Genomic DNA, 5041 nt, shown 5'->3' with positions numbered 1-5041 from the left:
AGACAGTGCGTTGGGAGGAAAAGATTTGTACCTAAAGACCAAACACACAGAAAAACAGTATGAAACAGGCAGGAAGTCAGCATCCAGTTCTATCCAGAGTGCCGCTTACAGATCAATAGCGTAGCTCTCGTGTAGCTGAAAGACCACCAGCTAGCTCTTCAGTTAGCACCGAGAACTACTCACTCACTAGACAAGGTAGCCCAGGACAGCAAAACTGTATCAGAACTGTGTGGAAAGCAAGGTGAACACCCAAGCCTGAATGGTGCACAGACGAGGTTAGCTCCAGGGACCACCCAGGCGATGGTGCATAACATCTCGAGGGACAGAGTGGATGCAAACCGCGACAAAGTCAGAGAAGGAGGCAAGAGAGGAATTCCTGGTTTCATACGAATGCGTAAGAACATTTAAGACATGCACATTTAAGAACCCCATGACTGGGGAGTATTTTAAGACTTCTGCTTCCCACACTGCCCCTGCTCAACTAACGGTGGATAGTAGGTCATTTAATTCCAGTTCCCATTGATACGCTCCAGCTTTGCGTGGAGCCCTGCGATGCCAGAAACACTGAGGCTCCTTTCCTGGGTCATATGCCCTCTCATCAGGGCAGCAGACGCACCCTTGGTTACGTCTTTCTTTCTGGTGTTGCCACTGTGGACAATGGTTGCTTCCACCCAGAAGGAATGGGTATGTGCACAGACGGAGAGAGGCAGCCTTAGAAGAAGGACAGCAAGAGGGTTGGTGGAGGAACCGAATCCCAGAGGTCTCCAGGTAGGGATCCTCAGCCTGGAGTGCATTTGTTTTAAACTGGGGTCAATGACTTCCGAGGAAGACCAGGCATTGATAAACTTGGAGCTGAACCTGAATAGCCTGAGGGGCTCTGTCCTTGCAAAGTAAAAAGCAAGGTGCCCTTGGCAAGCAAGCAAGGTGGAGCCTGCAGCCTAGAACTACAGAACGGTTAGATGCAGCCCATATAATTAGCAGTAGCCCTTTCCTTGATGCTCTGTCATTACAAGTATTGGGGGGGGGGGTGGATTACAAACCCGTAAATTCCAGGAGCACACGACTCTCCTTCCGTCTACATGACTGACACCACACCCATCTTTGGGGATCAAGGATACCATCCCATACTACAGATGGAATACGGAGGCTCACAGGCAGGGGTGAGGACACCGCATGTGGGCACGAGGGCACATTTGGGGGTGAGGGAGATGCTCTGACGATGGATTGTGGGGATGGTCGCACGACTCTAAGTCTGCTCAAAAATTGCTCACTTAAAATGGGTGGGTTTTACAGGGTAATTTTCACCTCAGCAGAACACTTTAAAATAACATAAGAAAAACATTACAGATGTAATCGCTGGCAGCTGTCTCCTCCCAATCTGTTTTCTCGTACTTAACAGAGGTTTCAGCTCAAGGACCTCCATAACCCTTCCAAAAAGCCTCAGGCTGCCCATGTTAGCTTGCAAAGTTCTGTGGTAGAGACTCAACCGAGCACTGCTGTTGACTTAAATAGGCACGAGAAGTGGAATATATCAATGACACTGTGGCGAACACAGCACAGTGTGTGGACTTGTGGAGTCACCATGGTGTACCCCTGAAAACAGTGCAACATCGTGTGTCAACTACACTCAAAAAAAGAAACACGATACTGTAAATGGGAAGAAACCGAAACCAAAGGAACTGGTACTCACTTCTCTTAGGCTAGGGCTTACCTGCAGCCTGTGGATATTCATTGCAAACAAAATCTCCAAAAAGAATTAGTCTGCTGACTCAAGCTCCATGACCAACGGGCGGGACCCTGGGTGGGGGCATGTCTTCCTGCCCAGGGTAGAATGACTCCCACTATGATTACCAGTGGATGGTTCTCAACCTTTAAAATGAGACTCACACTGAAATTACCTGGGCCCTATTTCAGGGATCCTAATTGAATTGGTCTGGGGTAGGCTTCAGGCAATCAGGAACCTTCAAAATCTCCCCCAGGAAATTCTAATGCACAGTGTGTGTTCTAGACCATCTGGAATCGGGGTTTTCGACTTCCGCACCGTCAACACTTTGAGATGGACAACTGTTTACGGAGGGAACCGTCCTGTATGCTGTAGGATGTTTTGGCCTCCGCTCCCTCAATGTCAATAGCGCCTTCCAATTTTGACAACCAGAAATGTCTCCAAACATTGCCAAATGTCCCCTGAGGGGTGCAGTCACCCCTGGTTGAGAATCGCTGATGTAGCTGCAATTAGCCACCCCTTGCCATCATACCTAGCGTATTGAAATCCATCCACAGTCTATGTTAAATAAAATTTATAGGTCCTAACAGTCAAGCTCATTTGTCCTATGGTTGATGGTATTGATTTGTGTTGACATTTCAATGTGAATTCATTTGATTTATTTTGTATTCAATCTCAGGTGTATTAATTTTGACGGAGGTACAATTAACATTTCAGTTTGACTGATGTTACCTGCAAGATTATAACTGGCTGATCCAGGATTCAAATCAAAAGATAGTGTATAATGACTATCAGTGCCTTGAACTATAAAACTAAGAACACTAGCTGGCTAACTAACCAAATGCATGAAGTGTACAGTTGTTTATTCACACACACACACACACGCACGCACACACACACACCTTCGAGTTCAGAAAAACAACTAGAAAGGCAAATAATCTCATATGTATCTATCCCTGGACTCATAGGTATCATGTGTTGGTCATTACATTTTTTCACTTAGTCACCCTATAATTCTTAGGGCTCTAACATCCTCACTTATAAATGAAGACAGTGAGACAGAACTGATAAGTAACATCCCCAAGTCGATGGGCAACAGGGGAGAAAGATTTAAGCAGACTTCTGTTGGAATAAGTGAGTTTTGGGATGGGCAGACACAGACTAAAAAGGTGATTGAGTACATAACAGAGGAACTATGTGTCCAGAGCAGTGGGTGAACTGATTAGAAGCCACAATCAAAACATAATTCAATAGAATGCCCAGTGCCATTAGAACCTGTCCGAGCCAGGCCATAAGTCCCTGCCAGCAGGCAGGCAGATGAATCTCCTGGACAACGCAGGACTGTGATCCTCAGAAAGAGAAATAGAACCCACCATGTAAGTCACCTGATTCCAAGTAGGCTCTCCAAACCTTGCCACTTGCCACAACATGGGTGGGCCTTGAGGGTCTCATGCTAAGTGAAGCAAGTCAGGCAGAGACATTCAAACACTGCCAACAAAACCTGTCTGCCTCCTCCTCTGGGTTGGAACATTCGATTATCTTCTCAGTCCTTAGGGAAACTCCTTCTCTTCAGCCACAGGCATCTCAAAAATTACAATGTATGCACCATTTTTTTTTAAATTGTCTGATTGTCTGGGCCTAATTGGCCAGGCCCTCATGCTGCTACTGATATATGACAACCAAAGGGAAATCCTAGTGGAAGTAAGAACTGTTTCTGAAATTGAAGAACTGCGTATGATTCTACCGCTGTCTACAAAGGCCACAGAAGCAAATAAATGAAGAGCTGTTGACATGGGGCATATGGACCCGTCCTAGGAACTTTAGCAAGAGATGGCCAAGGTCAAAGGGAATAGAAGACTCTGCGTGATGCAGCTGATTATAAACACAGAGGTATTTTAAATAGGTAAAGGCGATCCCTAAATAAATGGTAGCATGAGTTTGGTGCCATAACATCAAGCATCGCAGCCCCGGCCCTCCAGGGCCCACCTCTGTTCTGAAGGCATAGAACCTTGAGGTAATACAGTGAATATAAAAGTCACATTGACACAACACGCATGCACACACGCACGCGTGTACGCACCCACACAAGCTCAGCCTCTCCTTGCTTATGACACCAGCCTCCACTCAGTAACTCAAGTAAAATCTGGGAGACATCTATCCTTATCTCCCTCTCTTATCAGCCCCAGAACCAACCATTCATTAAATGTGTTGTTTTTAGGGGCGCCTGGGTGGCTCAGGAGGTTAAGCTCTGACTCTTAATTTCAGCTCGGGTCATGATCTCATGGTTCATGAGATGGAGTCCTGTGTCCGGCTCTGCACTGACAGCAAAGAGCCTGCTTGGGGTTCCCTCTCCCTCACTCCCTCTCCCTCTTTGTCTCTCTCTTTGTCTCTCTCTCTCTCTGCCCCTCCCCAACTCATGTGAGCACATGTAATCTTTCTCTCAAAACAAATACATTAAACCTTAAAAAAAAAATCTGTGGGGGTGCTTGGGTGGCTCAGTTGGTTAAGCGACCAACTTCTGCTCAGGTCATGATCTTGCAGTTTGTGAGTTCGAGCCCCGTGTGGGGCTCTGTGCCGACAGCTCAGAGCCTGGAGCCCGTTTCAGATTCTATGTCTCCCTCTCTCTCTGCCCCTCCCCTGCTCACGCTCTGTGTCTCTCTGTCTTTCAGTAATAAATAAACGTTAAGAAAAAATTTTTTTAATCTGTGGTTTTTAAACGGTATCAGCGAAAGCTATCACTATTTTTTTGTTTATTGAAGTATAATTTACAGTGTTATATTAGTTTCAGGTGTACAATATAATTATTGAACAATTCTATACATTACTCAGTACTCATCATGATAAGTGTGCTTTTAATCTCCTTTATCTATTTCACACATCCCACTACATTCCTCCCCTCGGCAATCACCAAATTGTTCTCTGTATTGAAGAATCTATTTTTTCAATTATTTTTTCGTTATTTGTTCATTTTTTTAATGTTTATTTATATCTGAGAGAGAGAGAAAGAATGAGCAAGGGAGGGGCAGAGAGAGACAGAGAGGGAGATAGAGAATCCAAAGCAGGCTCCAGGCTCCAAGCTGTCAGCACAGAGCCCGATGTGGGGTTCGAACCCACAAACTATGAGATCGTGGCCTGAACCGAAATTGGACGCTTAACTGACTGAGCCACCACCCAGGTGCCCCCATTTTTTTTTATTCCACATATAAGTGAGATCATACGGTATTTGTCTTTCTCTGACTGACTCATTTCACTCACCATAATGCTGTCTAGCTTCCTCCATGTCGTTGCAAATGACAAGATCTCATTCTTTTTTGTGAC

Source organism: Prionailurus bengalensis, chromosome E2, assembly GCF_016509475.1.
Source record: "Prionailurus bengalensis isolate Pbe53 chromosome E2, Fcat_Pben_1.1_paternal_pri, whole genome shotgun sequence".
Taxonomy (NCBI): Eukaryota; Metazoa; Chordata; class Mammalia; order Carnivora; family Felidae; genus Prionailurus; species Prionailurus bengalensis.
The sequence above is the reverse complement of the archived record's forward strand: the minus strand, read 5'-3'. Positions refer to the sequence as shown.